Here is a 25,682-nt window from a genome sequence, read left to right as displayed (position 1 = left end):
GCTTGGGGGAATATTGTGGCAGATTTTAACACAAAGAATTTATTTACAGATAGGAACATCCTTAAGATTGTAAAAATGTTCTTTATGCAGGCTTATACTTCTACTCTGAAAATATTTACATACATGCTTAACTTTACATGTGTTGACTAATTAAAATCAACTGGGATAATCATATGCTTCAATTTAACATGTTAAGCATTATAAAAATCAAGTGGATTGGCATGCTGGTATGTTTTCATCTCTCTTTAGTTCACTGTATATTTTTTGCAGTTGTATTCAGGATAACAGGAAGAACTGCAACTTCCAGAAAGTGAAGAGATGATGCAAGATTTTAAAATACTATCAGAAGTAACAAAATTTTTCTAAACTATCCCTTTTACTTGAGAGCACTCATTTTTAAAGGCCCTCTGTACATACAACATTATAAAATATTTCCTCAAACACGGCAACTTATTAGCTGTATTCCTGACTAGTTTCTTAATTGGGCTCGGAAGTAAAATTATCATTCAGATGTTAGCAGATTTGCTGTTCAACGTCTAATCTATTTTGAAAGCTTAAACAAATTCTATAAATATTTAAATTAAACATAATCTGCATTTGCTTAATGATTTTAATTAAGAATTAAGTTGCTGTTCCCCTGAAATCTGTAAATGTTTAAAGCCAGTGCAGTAGCAGGATAATATCAGGGCATTTAAGATTCCGTACCATTATTAACACCTCTTTCAGTGTCTTAGCACTGTAGTTGAGCTGCTACACAACTACTCAGAATCGCCTTTAAAAAAACCCTAAAAACTACAAAAAATTTGAAAACTTAACGCAATTTTAAACTGCTGTGACTAAGACACAGAACAGGGTTTTACTCAGTTTTTTTCCATTTTTGTTTCTACTTTAAGCCCAGTTTCTCCAGACCTTCCTTCCATAGGCAAAATTCTGAGCCCATGACTTCAAGCCCACTGGATTTCTTCTGGGTCTGACAAAGGAGCCTCACAGAGATTTATGTGGCTTTAGGAAGAAAAGCCACCTACGCTGACTTCACACTATTCTTTTAAAACAAACGAGTTACAATCCTGTTTAAGACAAATATGTATTCCTTGCATGAGAGTACGATATCTGAATCCTACCCATGGACTCCCCTATACTAAGTAAATCCAAGAAGACGAAAGGGTAGCCCATCCACTTCAGAGAATGTCCCCAGCACATTGAACCCGCGCCGAGGATGCCCATTTCAGAGCATCCTCCTCAAGCTATGTGTGCATGCAGGAGGCAGAAACGTCCGTAGTTACTGAATCAGGCTTTGCCGGAGGGCACTGCAAGCTACCAGCTGTGTGTGGGAAACACAACCTGATGAGACATGGGATGAAGCCGGCGTGCAGCTGTCCGCGCTGCAAAAGGCGACCCTGCAGAACAGTGTAGTCAAACTCAATGCACCCTGGGCAACTCCTGGGTGTTACTGGATATGGCAAAAACACGTGCCTGCTTCCTCTGCAGGAAGGAAGAGCCTTATACCCGGCATTTCCAGCCCTACTGTAACACAGCCAGACAAAAGGCCTCCCATCACAAACATGTCTGAGAAGGAAAAAAAAATATAAAAGATGGAAGACACTGGAGAGCAACAAATTAGATGCCTGAAGTCCAGGACTGAGAACAAAACCATTACAGATATTTAATTAGAAAACTAGCTATTAAAGTAGACTGCAGTCATTTAATGATAGTTTGTCAGTGAACTAATGTAATTAACTGTTGGACAGAAATGGAGACAATAGTGGTTACAGATCTTGGAAAGAAGTAACTAGAGAAGAATGAACTGCAAAAGTTATAAATCTCAGGTCAAACTGCAAGTCTTTTTCTCTCTCGGTCCACAAACAATTAAAAATGTTTCTTCTATTTGTTCTTTGAAAGTATGACTGTGTAGACTGTAGTTGCATTTTGACCACAATATAGACGCTGTACTGGACAACTTTTTCTCTGCATGGTTCTGCACACTGGTTTGAAGGAGAGAGCCAGAGGCGGGAGATGGGCTATGCCTGCCCCTTACCCCAGCACTGCTTAAATGGAATTGAACTGGGAACCAGCAAATAGAACCCCAAAAAAACAGAATGAAAGAATATTTAAACCCAGTTTCATTAATACTGGATGTTACTAACTAAAGCAAAGGAAAATTATTATTTTACAGAAAGTGGCTTTCAGTTTTCCTTTGAATGGCTTCATGGCATGTAAGAAGAAAGCTGCCTATCTCCAGAGGCCTGATTTAAAACCTCTAATTCAGCACACTTGGTGATCTAGAAAAAAACAACCCACCACAAAAACCCAACCCAACACCCCACAACAGAGCAATTTCAACACACACATTCACAAGAGGGCAGAAGATTAACTCTCATTTTGATCTTTTGATGAAAAAGAGCACAATTTTGACACAGAACTGCATTTTCTCCAGTGGACAATAAGCAACTCAGAGTAGCACAGACCAAGAGACCATTTTCAGCCTGCCATCCATCTAACTCCAATCTGTTATTCCAATTGAGCTGGTGACATCCAAAGTCCCAAGGTATGAGCACATCACTGTTTCCTCATTAAAAAGTCAGCATGGGCAATTTCGGGTATGTAGATTTTATAGAACACTCTTAGGAAAGAAAATAGAATAGAACACAGCAAAGACTGATTAAGCTTTTTCACAGCCAGAAAAAGCAGGCAATAACGTTCACCACCACACTCGAATTTTCATGCCGTGGAAGTTGGCCCTGAGCTGAAATTAAACTGGGTGCAAAGTGGCAGGTTCTCTGCCACCAAGGTAGGGTACAGCAAACACATTAAACCCACAGCAATTCTACATGGCTCCAGCTTTGCCCTGTGTCATTTTCCTTTTTACTGCAGTCCTTTGCACAGAGAATGAGACAGATGCAAGAGTCGCCTTTTGCTCTGTCCCTCAGACACTTCTCTGACATTGTCTCCAATTAGCATTCCTGTTTGTTATCCAATAATAATGCTTGTAATAATTTTAGTGCAGTCAACCAGTTCCTCCTAAAATGAGAGGAAGGTTAATGATGCTTTCTGTTACTGTTACTATATGCTTTGCATAAGAAAGGGAACAGATTTCTTAAATAAGAGGAGACAACATTCCTTTCCTGAAATGCCTTAAAGCAGAAGACATCCCTTCTTCACCAGTGAGGTTCAACTGGACTGCCCACATTTTACCTGGTCAGGACCTGCTTTCTGCCCCTGATGCACAAGTACCCTGTGGCCAACAGGGAAGTGTCTGGAGTCTAGATCCTTTTCTGTAACAGAGCAAAAAATTGCCCCTTGAAAAGATGAAGCCATCCACCAGCGACAAAGCCATTTGCATTAGTGCACTGTCGGGGTTGTTTTCTCCTTCCCCTAGAGCAGATACTCAGCCCAACACCTCAGCCCATGAACCACAGACCACTCCCAGCCCTGGGATCGGGTGGGTGGAGGGAAGGGGAGCTGCTGCTCTGGAGTCAGGAAGGGTGAGAGCAGCATCAGCTCCTTCCTTCACCTCCAAAGCAACACATGCTAAACCCAACTGGGGCATTTAAAGAGCAGAAAACATTAGAGGGAACACTACGCAAAGCACAAGTATGACCTAAATCGAAGTTTAACCTAGGAGCCACTGACTGCAGCCAAAACATTTTCATTTAAGTAACTGATGTTAACCCTATTGTATAATCCTAGTTACCTGTTAATCTTTCCTTGAAGAAAAAGACTGATTCTGATTGCCTGGTAACAGTTACCACTGGTTGTGTCATTACAGTAACTTCAAATTTTTTTATGCTGATAGCACACCATGGTTAGCAACTATACTTTTTCCTAATTTTTACATTTCTTTTTTATTAGATGATTAATTTTACCTGCAGTTTGTGTCAAACTCTTTTTGGATCGAAGCTAGAATTCAATTAACAATACAGAAAAAAGATATTTTAATAGGTGCACTGGCTACAAAAGAAAACTTCAAACATGATTTGCATTTAAATGAGAGTCATCATATGAAGAAAATTATCTCCAGAACTAGTGACTTGAGCCAATTGTTGCTGATCATGATACGATCAAAGGGCTAGAAGAGACCTTACCTCATCTACACCTTTGCCTAAGAAAGGATTGATGATGGCTGCTCTTCTGAACTAAAACAGTTTGCAGTTAACCATAATTTCACATGTTTAGCCAGATAATTCCCTGGGTTGTAGCTTTCTTTACGTGTCAATAGGAAATGTCTAATGCTTAAATATTGGTTTTATGTAAATTTAAGATATGATGGGCTTAAATCTTAATATAGAAATGATGAGATGCCATTTTAATTCTGAAGGACATGATTTCAAATGTTTTAATTTAAAATAGAAATACCAGGTTTAAGTTAAAAAGACAAAAAACAAAACAACAACAAAAAACCCACAACACTTCACACCCCCTGGAGATGGAACTGATCTGAAGGATGCTGTCAACAAGAAGAAGCACAGGGCATGTCCAAAAACTTAATCCTCAATGGCACCGAAGCAGATGGGGCAGGAAATGTAGTCCAGCACCCCCACACAATCAATTCACAGGAGCAACAGGGTCTTATCCAAAATAGGAGACAACGCCTGGGCTGAGCAGGATGTTGGGCACATCTCAGTTCATCACCAGGCTCAGACACCCACTCCTTCACTCTCTGCTTTTCACTGGATCCCACTGACCTGCTTGCCAAAGTGGGAAAACTCTCGGCATGCTACTTGCCCTGGCGATTTTGCCACATCAGTTTTGCTCAGCAACACAAACGTGACCCACGCTGGTCTCAGGAGGGTCCAGATGCTCAGCAAGGCTCATCCCCGCACACCAGGATGTCATCTCCCTAGCTGGCAGTGAAGCCTGTAGACCAGCAGATGCAGGGCAGCCCAGGAGAGAGCTCCTCATGGCCCTGTCCAGCAGAGCACTCGCCCTGCTCAGGTCTGAGCATGCAAACCATCCCACAGACCTGCTGGCAGGCTCGCTCATGTGCCCAGCTGAACCCAAGCCCTGTGACAAAGACAGTCTGGGAGCTCAGCTCCCTGGTGCTACGGCCATGGTGCAGGCAGCTGCAGTCCTGCAAGGTCTGGCTTGAGATTCAAGCTTTAGTTCAAACAGGAATTAATTCAGGGAAGCCCTTAAAGATCCCTCTTGGCTTTAGGATCTCTTAAAGCAAGCATAAATCACTAGTGTTTTGTCTCGGCTCCAGGCTTTATACTTACTTTGTGTTATCACGAATGACTGCCAAAAGGGAAGAGAGAAGAACTCAGGTCCATTAGCCATACTTTATTTTTTCATGATCTTCCCAGAAGTCATTGCCTGCACTGTTCTGATGCATCTTTGTAGTCCTCATCCAAGTCACTGAAAGCCCTCACTGCAGCCCTGGGATATCTACAGCTTTTAAGCCTGGGTGACAGCAGTACAGGCAGCAAAAAGAGAGCTGAACCTCCAAACAGTATCACTGGGAAGAACAAATTCCACGTTAGCTTGCTCTTTTCTTGACAGAATGACATGCACTGCCCAAGCTGCAGGCATCATATAAGGTACCGATTCTGAATGTAAGCAAAATGAAGGAAATGCCATTTCTATCAGCAGGAAACATTTGGGTCAAATTTACGACAACTGTTTAGGAATGATCAAGTGTACTTACCCCAAGAGTTCATAGTCACAAGTCTAATTTTGTCACCATCTAAAAGTTACTGAGCCATTTCTACTAAAATGGGTGTGCTTAGTTCTGTCCCTTCAGGTGGGACTCACCAAAATAATTGGCCGAGTGCTCACAGAGGGGTGAAGAAACACACACCAGGGCCTCCGTTCCAGCCACTGCCTTTGCAAAATGCTTCTTTAATGTTTAAAGGCTACACTTTGCACTGTTAGCTTTAAGACCTAGCCTACCTAAGACAGGAAAAGTGCAGATTATTTCGTTTAATTATTAGTCTTTCAAGATAGTCTCAGAGAAAGGTCTTTAAGAACACTAAACAATAATAACTAATAATATCTGAGTTACTGGGCTGGCTTGGTTTTAGATGTAAGGTGTTCTCTGTGGATTTTCTCATTTATTAGTCTTTTTTTTCAGATCAGAACATAATTTTTGTAATTACAGTTGTGAAATAAATATCTTATGAGGGTTTTCCCCTTTAATGTAGGGTTCCAAAGTGATTTACATTAAAAATTATGAAACCTTAAAACCTGAGTTTCCTCTGGGAAAGGCTGTTATTGCAAGGTCAGTACCAATGAATAATATTTAAAACTCATGGAAATACATTTCTTGTGGGGCAGCCAAAACGCTGCAGTCCCTAATGAGCCGTGCCACAGGACTAAGAACTGAGCAGCTGCAACTTCCAGCAAATTTTGAACATCATCAGTTTGGGAATTAAAAACTCTCCTAAACTCATTATGGCCAAGACTTAGAACGAGAGCACAACGGGCATCTCTTCCCCTGAAATGTGCCATTACCTTCCATATGATTTGCTCACGTAAAACTCTGCTTTCTATGTTTTAAGATTCCTGAAATCCTTTTACATGAATTGCATGTAATTGTGATAAATGCAATGAAAAAGCATCACAGAACGCACTTACCTTTCCCAGTCATTTTCTAATGAATAATTTTTCAGGCACGCAGTATCCGCTCCGCAGCACGGGCCACTCAAACACAGCGTTTGAACAGCCACAATCCAGTACTTTGAAAAGCCATCACCCCACTCCCCACACCTGCATTCAGTCCGAAATACAATGTTTATTTGAAGGTTTTGCACAATTTCAGAAGGCTGTACAATGTCGCACAGATAAGCCGTACTGCGGAGGAAATGGAGCCAGGGAAAGGGCAGGCACTGGGGAAAAGGACTGGCTCCACATGACATCTACCATGGCATAACAAACGCTGCATGCTTGGCAGGTTCATTGGTGCAAAAAAGGAATTAAGAGCAGCCATAAGAGCCACAGGACATAGGAGTTGCCTAATGCTTGAATTTTATGTCTGGATTTACTGATGCTGTAAATGTCCACACCATTATGAGTCTCACAAAACTCATATTCTGTAATCAAACAACCAAGTGGAAATTTCAATTTTTGTAATATTGGGAGCAGGGGGGAGGAGGTTATTCCCCACAGCTGAGAATAATATTATCCTAAAATGAATAAAACTTAGAGAAGTACTTAAAAGAACCATTAAATATCCCTCAATATAAAGGTGCTGAGTCATGTTTTTTTGAGTGTGTGCCAAGACTGCACTGCTCAGAAAACAGATGAACTCTTTAAAAGAGATCTTTCATAACTCTTCTGAAGATAATTTTTATTTCAATTCACTTGATACAATTCCCCACTATGGACAATTGAGAATCACACATCCAATGCTACACTGAGTTATGACAAAGCTGGTCCTACCTAATGCCTGGTCAGAATCCCCAATGGACATAAATTATTATACAAGGAGATGAATTAAACATGAAGATTATTTATTTCCATAATACATTTTAAATATGTATTTACTTTATGTGATGAAACTTTTATTGTTTTTGCTTGGGAGATAAAAGGGACTGGATGCCTAGTGTTAAAATGAAATTTCTAAATGGACTTTAACGAACCTTGTCAAACCTCTTGATGCAGCTTTCTCACTCTTAAAGATCACTCAGTCCCTATCTAAAGAACAAGCCTGCATTAAGATTTGAAGGTCTCCCTTTTAGTGGCAGGGCTGTGCATGCTGAGTCTTAAATGCAACCAGAGGCAAAATATTTTTCTTTTCAACATTAAGAAGAATCAACACATTAACCAAATAGAATTTACATTATTTTAGACAATGTAAATAATTTCTTTACATGATTTCATTTGTGAGGGAAAGCACTTAGGAAAAAGAAAAAAAAACAGACAACCAAAACACTGCCAGTTGCTGGCAGATTAAAAGCAATATGAAATTCTACATTCCAGAAGTAATTTTTCCCATAAAGTTTCCCCTTGAAAAAAAAAAGATTGTTTTCGCTTTTCAAAAAGAGATCACATTTTGACTAGTCTGCTGTGACCAAGGTTATGACAAATGCCTTAAAACTGGCAGTACATTTGTGCTGTTCACACTGCCAGCAAAACTGCTCCCAGATTTTTTTCTTTTTTTTTATGCAAACATTACTATAGCAAAGAAATATTTTGTGTGATTCAAGTAGAAAACAGCTTCAGAGTACACTGAAAGTTTGCATATGCCAATGTCAGTGAAGGCAAAGAGAACAATGTGGATGTGCTCCTCTCTCATCTGTGCTCTTCTTGGTTCGGTCTCTCCTCCAGGCTGCAATGGGTCCCTAAGCACTGCAGCAGCACTCCCATAATAGCCCCAAATATTCTTAACAATAAGGCAGATGTGGCTTCCTAGTTTCACAGGCCTTTTAGAAACATTTTCTTCCTCCTAATGTCAACCTTTTCCTCTTATATACGTCTCTTCCTTTTGCCTCAAGGAGGTTTTTATGGTCGCTGTGTCTCATATTATGGATCTGAAATGCCAAATCAGGCTACAACATTGCAATGAATTATTCCCATCAGTCCCATATTACAGACTCAGGAATTCAGATTGCTATCATCATCAGTAGCTCCAAAATTAATGAATATAGTTTATGAGCAACCCTCCGTTCAATTTCATTACCTTACACCAAACTTGAGATAGGGAAAACCACGGTGTCAATACAGAAAACAGTGTACTATGCGTCAACTTACAGGAGCACTGCTAATCTGAGGTTGGGCAACCACTTGCTCTCATGCCTCTGCAGTATCTAAGGCTTCTTTCATTGAAAAGACCTTTTCAATTATGTTGTATTCCTATTCTTTTAACAAAAGGCCCCCCAAAGAAATATAAAATCCTCATTTAATTACATACCTAGCCCGAAAAGCCCATTGCTGCTTCGTAGGAATAAAAATTTCCTAGATGTTAAATAGGAACACCATTCCAAAGGAAAAATAATAGCAAGGATAAAACTTTATTCATGAAGAAAACTAGAACTTCATCTAGTATTTTAAAGACTTCATTAACAAAATTCTCTGTGGGTATCTACAAACGTTAAATTAAGATCAAGACCTTAAACAGCTTGTCAGATGGATGAGCACATCAAAGCGTTTCAAGAAGGAAGAACCTGAGACTTGAAACGCTGTCAGAGAGCAGAAATGAGAAGAAATAAAGGCTAATGAAGTAACTGCAATGCCTGAAGAAATGTCTAGAATAGGTTTTCCTTTACATTATCATCCTCTGACCTTAAGAGGACTAAAAATGAGACGGAATTCACTTCATGAGCCTGAATCTACTTCATAACATTCAGTATTTTATTACACAGAGGTACAGATTTCTATAAAAACCTGGTTCTTCCTTTTTTAATCTCCTCTTCACTCTATAGCTGAAAGATCTCTCTGCTGTTATTTCAAAATTATTTGTCACACTGGGAAATAGAGGAGAAAATACTGCATACATTCCCATAAATCTGCTGAAAAGATGCTGTAGTCCTGGTGCAATCCCTGGGCCAATTCCAGCTGCTCACCACAGCCCCTGCACCTCCGCATTTGTGGATATACCCAGAGAGCAGGTTGCTCCCAAGTGTTGTCCTCTCTAAAGCAACCAGCAGCCTATAACCTATAATAGCCTACATATATCTATATATCTATACCTTAATGGCCATAGCTAGGCATGAAGATCAGTCAGAAAGGTCTTCAGATATGTTGGTGACAATGGAGCAGACTAAGGCAATTAGGCATCAGATAGATGCACAGACATGCCAAGCTGTATCCCAGAGGAGATCCTCCTCCTCTGCTGACTGCAGCACAGCCCAAGGTCTCCTCTCTTCACTATCTAAATCAGCCCCCTCAAATGGTGAGGCAGGGAGAAAATAGCCCGCTTACTATGAGGAATTCAATGTAATTTCATGTAACTAAATCTCTATAAAAATCCAGAACAAATAAACTTTTCTTTGTCTGTAACCTAAGGCTCAAAAAACAACACAACACCCTCATGGTGCAACGTCTTCATGCTTCAGATATTAGCTGTGGCAAACAAGTACCCACTCCAGCATACAGCATGATACAACTCTGTACGTGGACCTCTCACCACCAGCACAGGCAGCTATATGAAGAAGTCCAACAAAAATTGTCTATTTATTGTTGACAGTAAAGAAGAAGGAAGCCAAGATAGCAGCTGAGCCCAACTCTAAAACAGCAAAGCCTGCATGAGCTGTGTAATCATCCTTTTATCTCCCCTGCAAGCTCATAAACAAATGGATATGAGATGTTGTAATAGTTCCCTTAAGTTTTCAAAATAATATTTTCTGCACCCATCATGATTTAGAATGAATGTCCATTTTTATCTTGTGTAACACATGCTGAGTTTGTGGTCTGCATGCTAATTCTTTCTGAGCAGCAAGGTTTGAACCCCACATGGAAAGGACTAAATCTGCTGTGAGCATTGGGATTACTCCCTCTGACTTGCCAAAATCTAGTCTTAATCCTGTCTCAGGGTATTCATTGCTGTGTTAGCCCCCAACACAGCCTGAATTTTAAATGTACTTGCTGCGAGAATATTGGAAGATGTTTTAGTTACTTATTTTATTGAGTGCAATGCTTTCCAAAATACGATGTTTTTTGATGCATGATTATTTGAAAACCCTGCTCTTAAGATAAAAGCTAAATCAACAAAACAATACATTCCATTTAGCACAGACCATTTGGGAACACTACTGGAGATGCATATAAAAGCGCTCATTTCTAGAGATGCATATTGTACCCATGTCTGGCTGCAATAGTGAGTGCCTTGCTCTCAGGAAAATTGCCATGGTCAGACTGTGAGCTCCTTTCAGTGAAGGGGGCTGCAAACCCCCACATTCCAGGGAGAAAACCTGGATCTGAGGAAGCCTTGCCACCTATCCTGGTTTGCAGGCTCAGTGCCACCACTCCAATTTCCTTGCTGGGTTCAATTTATCAGCCTGTGGCCCCAGGAAGGAAAGTCCCTGCACCCCAGGAGACAAGTCTTCATGGCCCAAATCCAGTTCTTCAGGCCCTGGAGCCTCAGCACAGAGGAGCAGAGAAGGTGGTGTTCACTTTCTAAGCCTGTTTCATGTGAGAAAAGAAATATTGCGCAGGATGAAGATGATCCCTTTGCCACCGATGGGAATTCATCATCATACAGTCATGCGTGGCAGCTGCACAGCCACGTCCCCACTGCCATCTCCCACTGCAAGGGTTTCACAAAGAGACTCATACCTGTTTTCAGGGGCATGTTGATAGATAAGATACCCCTAAACTCATCTTAGAATCATAGAATCGTTAAGGTTGGAAAAGACCCTTAAGATCATTGAGTCCAAACGTTAATTTTCCCTCCAGTGGGGCACAGACAGGGCTCCCAATTACCATAAAGCGTATTTTTTTACCTTAATGCTTGGTAAAGCATAAAGCAAACAAACACTATCAGAATCAAAAATATAATCACAGACTAGTGTTGTTGCCAGTTGGAAATTACGTGATAGGCTGCCTGCAAGCTCATTACCACGCAGCTTCCAAAATAAATTAGAAATTTTCAAAACCAGAAAGATGAATAATCAGGGAAAATCTATAATGTCATTTACTGAGGAAATAGCATTATAAAACAATCTTTGCTGCTGCTGCAAATTGACTTTAGCCACGAAATTTATTAACCACTGATAAACGTCAATCATGTTTTCCCTCCCCAAGCAAAGCAAACCTCTTTGTGCTCACCCTATGCCCCTTAGCTGGCTCACTAACGTTGTGTTTAATGCTAGGGATGAAAAGAATAATGGGATTCAAAATACAGTATTGTTTCCAAACGTTAATAAAAGGAAAGCCACCAAGTACAAACCTGGGTAATTACTTCTACTCAGGCAGTTCCCCAGTTTAAAGCACTCAGAGAAAAAAAAGTTATGCTAGGGCTTGTTTTTGTAATTGGGCTGTTTTGCGACTGTGTGACTAAATAAATAACCTTTGCAAACAGGAAAAGAAGATCCATGCTGGACACATGCAGCTATCGCTCGTTACTTCCAATTGTATTTTACTGTATTTTTATCAATATCTCAATCTTTAAATTAAAATTATATCTTTTACTGGTAGTTCCAGAAAGCTTCTCAGTTATACGAAATTTATTCTTAGTATGCGGAGTATCATCGAGGCTAACAACATCAAAGAAATGTCTCTGATAGTATCCTGAGAAAAAAATTGTTAGTAAGAAGTACTAGATAGCAGTAAGTAAATTATTTGTTTGCAAAATATGTGATATTGCAGTTGAAAAGAAGTAATAGGTGAGTAAAATTTGTTGGGAAAAGGCATAGGAATGTCCCCATGCCTATTTATTGACGTTGGAATGATATCAATAGATATATTTGAATATTGCCTTTGGGGACAAATTTCCATAAATAGGTAATAGCTGTGATCGCTTCCCAAAGGAGTAAAGTATGTTCTTTGCCTGATTGTTCCCACCTCAGGAAAGGATGACCCCAATGCAGTGCTGACTTCAGAGCGACTGAGGTGTCCTGGCTGTGGGTTGTTGGTATACCAACCGTCAATATGCAGGTGAGGTGAGGCACTGAAAAAATCCCAGTCTCAGATTTCCATGCCTTGGAGCAAGGTGTTACTGGGACAAATCTGATCATAAAGCCCACAGCAGGGGTGATCATGTTGTTCTGTGCTTACAGAGCATTTATCAGTAACTACTAGGTATTATTGCAAAAGTTGGCATTACTGTTATGAGATGAACAGTAGAAGACTTCTGTTTTGAATGCTGCCTGCAACATTTAACCAATTTCCAGGTATTGCTCCATGACTGACTGTTATAGAGAGGATCAGCAGGTTTATTTGCTAGAAGGCAGCTGCCCATGGGGACACTCTGGAGTCAGCATGATCTGCAGGGTCTCAGCATTTCTTTACAGTAACACATTTCAGATAATCACATTTCTCCCTGCTGCCAGGCACTGCCAGAGCCACAGCTGGGAGGTATCTGGTGGTACTTCACAAGCAAGCAAGGGCCATCTTCAGCTGCATAGTTCTGGCACTTGTCTCTGTGGGAGAAAGTTCTCCTCTGATTTTTCCCTTTCAGCCTTTTTGCTTTACTCCTTTGGCCATTATTCTCTTTTCCCAGCCTCCTCTGCCCTACCCAGCAAGATGAATCAGACACCCCACTAGATGCATCTCACAATGCCACAAAGGCACCGCAAAAATGGTTGAGCTCACTATTTGCCTACCTCAGGAAATCCTCAGCTATCCCAAACCCTCTAAAACAGCTTTGACTCTAACCACCTCTTGGATGCTACTACAGGGCTCATGCTTAAGGCTGTCTGATCTCTGAGGGAGTCCCATCTGGCCTCCTTGATGTGGTTAGTTGGTTCAAACTACAGCTGCCATCAGATGTGCAAGAGTCGCCAAGTGGTTTGGGATCAAAGAGCCCCAAAGACTGTTTATAGCATTAGCAGCTACTGCTAAGAAGCTGAGTGATAGCGCCCACATATTTACAGTTAAATGAAGAAATAGATCCTCTTGGCAAACTGGAGTCTGCAGGAACTTTGCAGAACATGTCAAGTTCCACTGATGGAGATGGGTCGCATACAGATGAAGTAAGTGACAAAGCAAATAGCTGCAAAATGTATGAGGGCCCCATACACCCACATCTGAAATGTCACCCTGCATATGAAGTAGTTTATAATCTCCCATAATGCTCAAGGAAGTCAAAATGCATGGAAACGTGATTTATTTTAAACCACAACAACCAAAGGAGCTCTCAGAGAAGGGAAAATTTTCAGGTTTTTCAGCAAATCTGCTCAAGTATTTGTGCTATTTTCAGGACCCTGTGTGTGCACAGTGGAAAATTAAATCATTTCCAAAGTCACTTTGCATGGCACCCTATGTAAACCAGAGCAGTTCAGATGACTTAACACAATCTGCTCTTTAGTGCTCTGCATTAGCTTTTGTCTCTGCTATGACTTTGACAGATTGGCACATGAATGCCACCCTTAATCTCAGAATTCATTCCATTCCTACCTCCTTACTACTATTTGTTCTCCTACTACAGTTTCTTTCATCAGCACACTGTCAATTACACAACTACACCCAACAATGCCCAAGACAAAGAACTTCTGAGTTACAAAAAGGGAGGGAAAATGCCCATTTGCACTCAGAGCCCCTCTCTCTGAAGTCCGTGCAAGTTTTGCCATTGATTTCTACGGCACCAAAGCAACCTCCTTGCAGCCACATCAGATCCTGAGATCTTTCTGTACTTGGAGAGATGACACCAGTTCATTTCTGCTCTCTACTTGTTCGTACTCTTCAAAATTAAGGGCTGTGCGCCCACGCAGGTACATTGCAGCTAGGAATTCTGTGTTATGAGTGATTTAATATTGACGTTTTCTCAGGCCCAGTATTTAGAAATCAGTCATTAGGTGTTCCTCCTCAGTGTATTATCCACTGAATTCACACTGCTTGATAGTACCATTACTTCTACATACACAGACAGTTTTCGAATTCCTACTGATGTGACATAAGGCATGCCAAAATTTTTTGCTACACCTACTTCAGCGATGAGTTTCAGTGTACCAGTTTGGTAAGACAAAGAGCATTTGCGTGTGAATAGTGCCGCGCTCCCAGAGCAGCCTGCTAGCACTTCCCCCTGCTGCAGAAAGCACAGGCCTTTTTGCAGTTGCACGTGCTGAAGACTGAAACTATTTTTAACAGTCAATGCTGCTGAGTTATAGAACATCAAACACATAATAGCAAATCCTAGACACAAAAGCAATGATTTTTCAGCTGACCACCCGTACTATCACAATAGTTTTCAATGAATGTGAGGCTCAAGAAGGAGGGCATCAGCTGCAGATTTATATGAGGAAAGGGCAAGAGTGTTTCATCCACCCCCATCAGCCCTACCCAGGGGAGCAGATCAGCCTCCATGGCTTGTAACCCAGTTCCCACTGTACAGGCCCTTCCTCCTCATTCAGATCAGGGTCTGTGCCAAAAGACCTTTTGGACCCAATACAGAGCCATACCAGCTGCAGTCTTCTAAAACTTCTGTATAGCCCTTCCAAGGCTTTTCCTACAAAGGGATCTGAGCCAACCAATGTTAACGTATCTGCATTCTCAAAATCCTCTGCAAGCAATGGAGATTTATTTCACAGTTATAGGGAAGGAAACAACAGCACAGAAAAAATTTAACATCCTGATCAGCATCGCATAGTGCCAGTCTCAGAGGCGGGGAGACAACCCAGATCACAGCTCTCAGCCTTGTGCCTCGATCACCAAAACTTCCTCAGTCCTACACAGTTAGGGGCAAACTGCAAAGGGGATACAGCTTCACCTAAACCAAGACTGATAGTGCCCCTGTACTTGGCACTGGTGAGGCTACAGCTCGAGTACTGTGTTCAGTTTTGGGTGTCTCACCACAAGAAGAACATCGAGGTACTAGAGCATATCCAAAGGAGGGCAACAAAGCTGGTGAAGGGCCTAGAGCACAAGTCTTATGAGGAGTAGCTGAGAGAGCTGGGGTTGTTTAGTCTGGAGAAGAGGAGGCTGAGGGGAGACCTTATTGCTCTCTACAACTGCCTGAAAGGAGGTTGTAGCCAGGTGGGGTTCGGTCTCTTCTCCCAAGTAACAAGCCATAGGACAAGAGGAAATGGCCTCAAGCTGTGCCAAGGGAAGTTTAGGTTGGATATTAGGAAAAACTTCTTTACTGAACGGGTAGTCAGGCACTGGCACAGGCTGCCCAGGGAAGTGGTTGAGTCCCCATCCCTGGAGGTATTTAAAAGACGGGTAGACGTGGTGCTTAAGGACATGGTTTAGTGGTGGACTTGGCAGTGATAGGTTAATGGTTGGACTCGATGATCTTAAGGGTCTTTTCCAACCTAAATGATTCTATGATTCCAAGATGCCATACAACACAACATGCAAACACAACATCTATAGATAATGAATGACCATGGTGATGCACCTAACTGAAATGTCTTGCAACTCTTAGAGGCTCACCATCCCCCATCAAGTTGGGTGCCAGCTTACTAGGCAACTTTTGATTATGAGGTGCACAAGAATTTATGGTGTTGTAGGGTATTACAAGAGAGGTTATATTTATATGGTCAGATCTGCAATACTTCCATAGCAAAAAGGTCACAGAAGCATTCTGAACACTTGCCAGGATGTACAGCCACAGAAAGTTATAACTCTTCAGACAAAATACCACGCAGGTTTCAAAGGGAACATTTTCCAAATCCCTGAAATTCCTTACAAATTACACAATGATGCATCTTTATAAAGGTAATAATTAAGATGCTTTTCTGTTAGGAAAAAGCCCCAAATTCTTGTCAAGTACATGTATGTTTATAAAAACACTTGAGGCTAATCTAGGAAAAATGTTAACAAAGTCATTTGTTCTGATGATTAGAAAAAGAGGACAAAAGCAGCCCCAGGTTTTCCTCTTACTCTAGCTTGTGCATGGCCTTTTTGGCGCCCAAGTATTTTATCTAACACCCCATTTTCTCTCACATCAACCCAGTTCTTGGACACCAACTTCACAATTGAAGGTGAAAAATCTTGAATGAAGAATTAAACTGCTATCGGGGGGGGGGGGGGGAGGAAGTGCTGATGCTAGGGCTAGAAAGTGGGAAATGTAAGTCTTTCTCTCTGGGCTACAACCTTACTAGTCTTGGTTTTGTCCCCATGGCAGTGGGAGCCCTCAGTATAGCCTATTCCAGTCATCCCCAGACATGACAATTCAACCAATAATTTGTGCCTTAAATGGGCCTCGACCAGGTCAGCATCTCAGTTCACAAGGTATACAATTGGTCTCAACTAGTGCTGAGGCAATAAAATGACACTCACTTAGGTGGCTTCCCAGTTAAGCTGCTACTTAATAATCAAATCCTATCTGCATTATTTTGATGTTTGTGTACATTCTGTAGCTTCCATAATTAGGCAAGATAAGGGAAGATTCTTTAATTATGCAATATAAACATGAAAACATGAAGGATGAAACTCTCCAGCCTTGGACATAATCCAAAATTCAACTGGATTAGGCCTTTAGAGAGCTCATCTAATCTCGCCCTGCTTGCAGCAGGGGGTTGGACCAGAGATCTCCAGAGGTCCTGTCTGACCTATACTACTTTATGAGTTTATGACTCCAAGTGCTTGGTTTTTGCTAATTCTGGGTTTAAATCCAAGTATGCCATAAACTCACTTGGGATTGAGTTTCCCACACCACGTAGCGAAGCAGAGCTTTCCTACCCATCGTCCATCACCAGCGTTCACTGCTTTCCTCTCCTTACTGCAAAGCCAGCTCTCATGCGAGCCTGTATAGTCTGACTGCACTACCCGCTTCCTATCCTGGAGCTCAGGAGCTGGAGAGTTAAGATGTCCCAGTATCCCAAGTTTATGAATCACCAGATCCTTGAGTGAGGAGTGCCCAGCAGCTGCAATTTCCCACCAACTCCATCACCAGACAAAAAAAAAAATTACATCACTTCAAACTTTTTTTTTTCCAAAGTTGAAAAGAGAGAAAATGAGAAAACATGATTGACACAGAATAAAAAAATATCCTCCTCCAGTGCTAAAGCAACTAGCTCACAGCCCTGGCTCACTGTGCTTAAGTGAGAACTACTGCTATGGAGGTAAAACAGGATTTCTTTGTTAAGGTGCCAATGCTCTCAGCTCAAGCATGGAACATCTCTTGCCAGCTTACCAGGGTTTCCTCCTCCCCCGTGGCTGGTACTGCAGTGCCTGCCCCAGTACTGCACACAACCTGCCTGCCTGCCTTCCTGCACGTGTATTTACATAGTGGTTGCTAATTAGCACATACTCTGCTTCAAATTGCTTGTTTCTGGTGCAGCCTTCCAAAGACAACAGATAAAATTTATGCATCATGTGCAAAATATTAAATGTACAATCACCTCATTAGATTCTTCACTAATATTCTTCCTGTGTGACATAAAACCTGATGATGATCTGGTGAAACTGGCAAGCGCAGACGTTGTGTGATAGCACCTCCCTTTCCTAGTCTTGCCTATACAGGCTCCTCCTGGGAACCATTCACACATGCACTGAAGCCACAGGAGCTTAACACCCTGCAGCCCACCAGGGGCTGAGTAATGGTAGCTGTGTGAATGCATGATTTTGGCCTGCAGTAAAGAGAAATGAGGGTTAAAGTTGCATTAAAAAACAGCAGCATTTACCAGAGGCTCGTACACCATTACCACAGCTCAGGTGATGCATGGTGAACTGAAAAACTAATCATGAACCTGAAACCTTATCTATTTACATTGCGGCGATGATACCTGGCTGTTCAAAATCCCCTGGAATCAATGCAAACTCTCTCTGCATTCAGTGCCTTATGTTTCCTGCTAAGGCCACGTGATTTACTTTGATTAATGATCACTTTGTGTACTATTAGCTGAGCAAGCAAAATATGACTCCAAGCATCTGAAATAAGACCAGGGAGATATTAAAGCCTATAGCACAATCAAATGGCCTTGCAGCTCCCTACCCTCTCTTTTCCAGCTCCTTTTCTGAACTACAGGATGTATTTCCTAAGAACCTTCCAAAGATCCCATCTAGTAAGATTATTTATTTATTGAAATAAACAATAGTATTTAGAGCTCCACTGGGTTGTTATGAGTAGCCTTCCCCAGCTTTCAAATTACTCCCAGACTACAAAGCTAGCAGCACTGGAGAAGTTAGCCAAAATGCACGTGTAGTTTACTGAACAGCATACCATAGATAAATCGTCACTTATTGCTTGGAGAGATTCAAAAGAAAAGGATGGGTTAATGTTCCCACAGTACCAAGAAGAAACAGCCTAAAAATGAAAAAAAAGTAGGAAACTCTAACACTACCTACACATATCTAGTTTAAGTCAGAGATATAGGGGTTTGGTGCGATGATTCAGGGCCACTGCCCCATGGTCCTGGTGATAACATGGCTGAGAGTCTTGAGCAGTTGAACTAAAATGAACACTCTCAGTGAGCTTTTCTTCCCTTCTCAGCTTATTTCAATACAATATGCAACGATTATTCCCTTTCTCTTCCCCCCCCAAAAAAAGCAGCAGAAAGCATCTTTCTGTAGAAGAGTTTTAATCAGAAAGTTTGTTCACAAAAAAAATAAAGTTTTTAAGAATATGTCTCCCCAAAACCACCAGAACACATAAATGCAACAGATATTTATGAAACATGTCAGAAAGATCATCAATCGAGTCTTTTATGAGGGAAAAATAATCATGTAATGAAAACTTTGTCTTTAGTCAGAACCAGGATTAGACTTGCAGTTGTCCTTGGTTACAGCCAGAGCCATTTCCTTCCCCACACATTAGATGACTTTGCCCAGTGAAGCTTTGTCACATCTTGGAGCTTTAGGCAAGTTCCCCAACTATTTCTCACTAAAACATTTACAAATATAAGAGGTTAACTGTCCTTCTGCTACCAAGGGAAGGTGAAGCGTAGTGTGGAGTTCAAGCTTTTTCAACCTCTGTCAAGGAAATCTGCCAAAATCATGTTGCAGAACTCAGCAGCTTGCTGGCTCCTGTTATTAGCATCATATGAAGTGCTAAGGAAAACAAACAAACAAACAAACAAAAACCCAAACAACCCAAACAAACAAAACTATTTGCAGAAGTTTTAGTGATTCTCTGAAACCCAGGAACATAGCTCTGTTTCAAGATCTGATCTTATATCTAATCCACACTTCAGGGATGTGTTTTACAGAGCAGACCTCTAGCAGCTCTCACTGCTGCCTCTCTGCTCACCTTTCCCTGCACATTCAGAGCCCTTCAGATAGTCATAGAAGAGAGGTAGCCAAGAGTTGTCCATTGACTAATGTAGATGCAGATGCAGGTAAACGAAGAACCACCTGCATCACGTTCATCACTGGGTTGCTGCTATGATGCGCAGCCAAGATGCTCACGAGAATTTTCAAGTCTCAATACTTTGCTGCAGTTTCTTGAGCCTGAAAGGCCAGGGCTGTGAGCAGCTGCTTTCCAAGGCCACCTATGAGAGGGAAATTCAGAGGCTGCGGCTTTGATTTATAGCTACTTTGAATCAGCTTTAAAAGTCTCTATATAAAAAATAACAATTTGGCATTTCAGAGATGGAACTCGGCTTTTAAGATACCAGGATGATTTGTGAAGGACTATGACAATGCAGAGCCTACAGACATGTACTTTGTTCAGAACTGCTAAACCTGCACTATGGATTTGCAGAAGAGGTCTGGCGCACATTTACAGAATGGGCTGAAATATCACTGTTTGGACAAAAATAGCCCTACAAGAAAAATTGTCAGAATACATGGGATCAGAAATCTTTCAGTTTTTAGAAACCCATCATTTTGTTAAGGTGAAAAACTCTCAAGTTCTATTTTAAGCTTCAAGAAAAGCAAGCCCTGGAATACTTGAGAAATAAATATCATCCTTTGATTCACAAGGGAAGTATTCCCCTTTTATCCCCCTGTAATTCACAAAGAAGAAAGCATTTAGAATATTTTCTTCCAAAATAGCACTCACTTGGTTATCTAGATCAGAGGTCTGCCTACAGAAATGATAATGAAACCGCAGAACTATTTCTGTACAATCTTGGCTCCAATAAATTATATGGCTACTTTAAATAGACATTATGCATCAAACTGCAGTTCTCAATCATATTCTAGCATAACACTGAATTCCTAGAATATGTTATCCACTAGTTAAACTTGCAGTTTAAATCAATATATGAAAAAAACTATTGCAAGACTTGGTTATTCTTGTACAAAGCAAAGTGCAGAGGATGAAGTTCCTAGAAAGCAATGCGCTCATACGAAAGCTAAGAACAGGGGGCTTTTTGCTCATGTGTTCATTTTGAGTTTGGGTTTGATCTGTTTGGGTTTTGCATCCCTTGAGTGCCCTCACGCGTAGGTTGTTCCAGGAGCTGTTCCCATCCTGAGGCAGAAGTCTGGCCTTTGGGAACGGGATGGGTGTTGGTGCCTTCAGTTCTGCACCTTGCAAACAGGAGCAGTTTTAAAGGGAGATATTGCTGGTGCTCCTTCTTTTCCAAGAATATACTACGTGAAATTCTAGAGACAAGAAGCAACTGTTCATGAACAAGATCAAATCTGAACAATTGCTTTAAACCACACTTTGAAAGCCCACTATCTTAAAGTGGCAGAGCAGTTCAAGCTGTGAAAGTCTGGGAGCAAACTAGAAGTCAGGTGTGAAAAGGGCAGAACTGAAAACTAACAAATTCCAAATACAAAAATAGAAAATAAAAAGCCAAAAAGCTTTCATTGAAATGAGAAGAGGGTGTTTTTGCTGAGCTTCACAAGTCGTCATGCATCACAAAAGTGATATTTACATCCAAAGTGTACATGGCAGGGGGGGTTGCTTTGTTTTTTGGAATTGCCATACTTCGGCAGAAGTCACACCACACAGGGCTTGAAGCTCTGATGCTTCTACTTGACATAAAGGCTTCAGTACTGCGTACTGCCTTCTTTCCTCAAAAAACAGCCTTATGAAATCTACTGCAGCCTTTTCTCCCCCTCTTTTACACCACATGCATTCATGGTCTGTATACGGCTCTCAAAACTTCATGAAAATGTGCTAAAACAGTAACTTAAGACACAATGAGGGCTGTTTAAAAAAAATTTGTTCAAAGCTAAACACCAGAGGAAATCTAAGGTCACATAGGTTTAAGCAGTAGTTAGCAATGAATATTTTGTTACTGAATTCAGCTTTTTTCTGCTTGCAAAATAGGTAGGAGCAGTGCAAAAAGGTGTCAAATTCAGCATTACTTATTAATTGGTTTGCTAAACATTTGATAAGACTGCATTTGCAAACCTCAGGTGGAAATATGCAGCATTCAAACTTTTAGGCATGCATTCGTGTCATGATTTTTTTACCAATGAGATGCAATACCAATGCAATCATTAGCAGTCACCACAATACAGCATCCCTTCCCAACAATAATCAAATACATATGCTGAATTTCATGTTCACAAAATATGAATATTTGAAATTAAGTTGGTTTTACATAAATGTTCCCATTACAAAAATACTCACATATCCCTAGGCAGCAAATTGTAAAATAGTTTTTCCTTTAATATCCCAAACTGAATTGCAGTACTTTAGACATGCAAACACCTCTAACACTTCTTACATATTTATTTTCAACATACATATCAAAAGCCTATGCTTGCTGAGTGGCAAGAGAGTAATAATGAGTTTTCAAAACAGATAGATTATAATTACCATGCTGCTGATTTGCTTAGTCTAGTAATAGTTAGTGGAAAAAAGCCACTGTTCTGCTAGAAGGATTTCACCCTGGAGAACATTGGACAGTTTAGTTTTGCTCAGCTTCTCCAGGCTCCTGCTGACAGCTCGGGCCGGGCTCACCTGCCTCCGGCTGGGGAAACACAGGCATCCCTTGCCCATGGCTCTTGGGCAGCCAGCAGCTAAGGAAATCCCACTCCAGCTGTGCTCTAGAAAGCCCAGACTTTAACCAGGCCATCAGGTCTGTGGGTGGGATTCGTACAACCAACTGCAGAGGCCTTTAAAATTGATCTGGGAGGAGACAGATGGACAAGAGACGCTCCTGGCTCCTTATGGCATCAGACAATTTGTACTCGACACATCCCCTTTTCCCTCTGCTGACATCCTCTAAACTGCCTTTGTGTCAGCGGCAGAGTCACTGGATTCATCTTATTCAAGAAGGCCTGTGGACTGAGGTTCCTTAAATAAACTTTTCTAAACAATTCCAAATCATGGGAGTTTTTAAAAAATATGGTTCAATCTGATTCAAACCAAAACCCAACAGAAAGAAAGAAAACAGCCAGGGGAACAAAAGAACCACCAAAAACCAAAACCCAAACAAAAAAACCACAACCCACAATCCTACTATTTGGCCTACTTTACGCTTACCTTTCAACTTAGTATCTAAGATAAATTCATACTTGACTCACATTTAAATGATGCCAGTAACTTTAAGAGATGCTTTTTTGCATAAGCAGTAATGTTGAGTCGTTTGAGAGGCACTTGGGACTCAAAATGTGTTGCCTGGACTATGTTCAGGCTATGTGTAAATATTTAGCTTTGTCCACAGCGTTGGTCCTCTCCCTGAACATAAGAGCATCTGCACGGTCAGAAATACTATTCCTGTTCTCCATGTACCCATGCAGTTAGCTACCTCAGCAGGACCACAAGTTTCCTTGACGTGAGATGTCAATTCTGAGCTGGTGGGGAAATGACAGTCATGATACTTTATGGCTACATGAAAACAAACATTTTGAACGCACAGAAACACAATCATCTCTCTCCAAGTGAGCACTCAAAGCAGATGAATTGCATGGATTCTGGCTCAGAGCTTTGCTCCAGCATGCTAAGCTCCACTTTGTGGGTTAAATGATACTACATATGCAGAACTAAATGCATGACATCATCCACAGTTATGTACATATGTAAATGTTAACCCTTAGAACTTATTTTCAAGCTTGTAAATAGCCCCGTAATTACAATAGTTTTGAGCAGGTTTCAGAAAAGTCATCAGTGCATTTTTGCCCACTGACACAATAGAATGTAGTTTCTCCCCCCAAAAAATTGATTTACTTTTGCTATGTCCATTGTCATAGTGCCAGTCATAAAAACGAAGCCCATGAACATCAGCTCAGAGAAACTCTCTAGAATACATTCATTTTGTCTCAAAAAAAAACAAAAACAAAAACAAACTAGAAAATAAACCTCCCACCCTTTTACCAAGCAGTAACTGAATCAGAACTGCAGGCCTGCATTGCTTTCTGTCATGCTCCGAAGTATTTCATCTTGCCCAGGGCATTTCTGACTCCCCATGCCACAGAGCAGTGACATGCATTGCACGGGCGGACCTGAGCACGGAGGGCATCCAGCTGCAGACTCCCCATCCCGCAGAATAAAACACTTCATCTTCCTAAATCCAGACATCTGTTATTTCATGCTGCTCATCCAAGAACTAGAAACTTCTTCCTTAGTGCTTCATGATCACCTTGGCTATTATAAACATTTTAATTTTACATGACCTGACATTACTTTGCGCTTCTTTCTGCTCTGACTTGCTACGATGGATTTAGAAGGGGGCTGATAAAGCATTAATATATTTATCTGCTTTTATGCAAACAGAAACAGCAAACTTGCTTTTTCATGCACTGGAATTAAATTCAATGTGATCATAAGAATATGTTAACATAGTAAAATCTCTGATGAATAATTCAGGCTCTTAGGAGTGAAACACTGAAGGAGGCATTTTCAGATGACTGTGTTGACAGGCTCTGATGTCCAATATGTTCAACGCAATGGAGAATGAGTTGGAAAGCCCATGAATGTCATTTTTCTAGTTCATTTACTTCTCATCAATAATAAATGGCATCATGTATTCATTTTAAATTCCCTACTGGAGAGACTGGAACATTCATGCTAGAAATGAAAAGTGCATCACAATGACGTCAATACCCAGATGTAGGAATGAGTCAGACGTGTGCTTCTGACCAAGACAGCATTGAGAGGAATTAAGAAAAAAAATCCCAATATGACCACAATATTTACAATAAGCAGTCACGTGTGAGTTATCTCCTCTGCTGGCAAGTTCAGGTTGGTAAGGGATATGCTTTCGCCCATGCCTTTAGGTACATGCTAGCCTCTGGCCAGGCTGTCCGAGTCAGTCTGCAAACAATAGGTTAACTAACTCCTGTGTTTGTTTTCATGTAGCTTTTTTGCCTCTCCCAGGCTAAGATTTCATAAAGTCAAAAGCAACTTGCCTGGATCTCAAAGATTTTAAGTGTTGGCCCACTGACTCTGATTTTGCAAATAGAGACCAGGCGAATGCATCACAAACGTGAACAGCAAAGCATTAGAGTTAAGCTTCTTTATGCCAAACCAACCATTGAAAGTCTCCCTTGCTCCCCCAAGATGCTCAGTAGTCAAGCTCATCAAATCACAGCCATCCTTTTAAATAATTTGTGATTTATGTAATCACACACAGGTCTATTGAGCACAATTAACCTGTACTGATATCTCTCTCAGAAAAAAACCTTCACTATTGCACTTCTAATTAGTAAATAGCAGATTTCTCTAATTGCTAGAGAAACAGAACTCACCCATCATAGCAACAACCCTGCAGGTCAGCAGGCTGTACAGCACAAGAGAAAACAGGCAGCTCAGCAAGGCACATACCCGAAACGGCACAGTCTTTTCACACAGTGGACACGTTACACATCTCTATCATGTGCCTCGAAGTTGTTCCTTAGGTGGGGACATCTCACAAGCTGCTGAAAGCTCAGACCTGCCAACTCCCTTGTTTTCACCAAGACTGTTGGCCTTTCTCTGAAATACCGAGCAAAGCAAACCAGAGTTATAAATTGAGGTGGGCGCTGCTCAACTGCCTCAAGCATCCACTGGCGGCTGCCAAGGCAATATAAAACCGTTCTTCGCATGCATCCAGTAAGAGGTTTCCCCTGGGCTGCCCAGGGCTCGAGGACAAACAGGCACATTAATGGGATGGTGTTACCCATCCTAGCAAACCACCCTTTTTAAGGAGAAAAACAAGCTCCTTGCCCCCTTCCTAACATGATGAACTTCTCCCAGTCAACCCACACTCATATCGGTAACTCCTGGCACACAGGAGCCTCTTTCTATTTACAAACTCCAAGGCTGAGTCACAGCTGGCTGGTAACATGGCAGCTGGTTTGCAAAGTTTCAGCTCTCCTTTGGCTTT

The 25,682-nt window shown here is 41.2% G+C and overlaps 1 protein-coding gene across 13 annotated transcripts in view; it reads right to left on the bottom strand.

Moving 5' to 3' along the window:
• The window catches only part of HTR2C (5-hydroxytryptamine receptor 2C), a 245,429-nt gene that overhangs the window by 90,516 nt on the left and 129,231 nt on the right, over positions 1 to 25,682 (bottom strand). Inside the window, exon 1 of one of the 13 annotated variants that reach the window (XM_087748927.1) lies at positions 6,571 to 6,707. The exons of 10 other annotated variants lie outside the window; for them this stretch is intronic. The gene's annotated coding sequence lies outside the window, so the exon portion shown is untranslated. Of the gene's footprint in view, positions 1 to 5,213; positions 5,466 to 6,570; positions 6,708 to 25,682 lie in introns of those variants that run through there. 2 more of the 13 variants (XM_087748937.1, XM_087748926.1) reach the window with 2 other exon arrangements.

The sequence above is a fragment of the Nipponia nippon genome, unplaced genomic scaffold (genome assembly GCF_047370975.1).
Source record: "Nipponia nippon isolate SJK-2023a ecotype South Korea unplaced genomic scaffold, ASM4737097v1 scaffold_12, whole genome shotgun sequence".
NCBI lineage: Eukaryota > Metazoa > Chordata > Aves > Pelecaniformes > Threskiornithidae > Nipponia > Nipponia nippon.
Note: the sequence above shows the minus strand (reverse complement) of the source record. Positions and strands in the feature narration are given on the sequence as shown.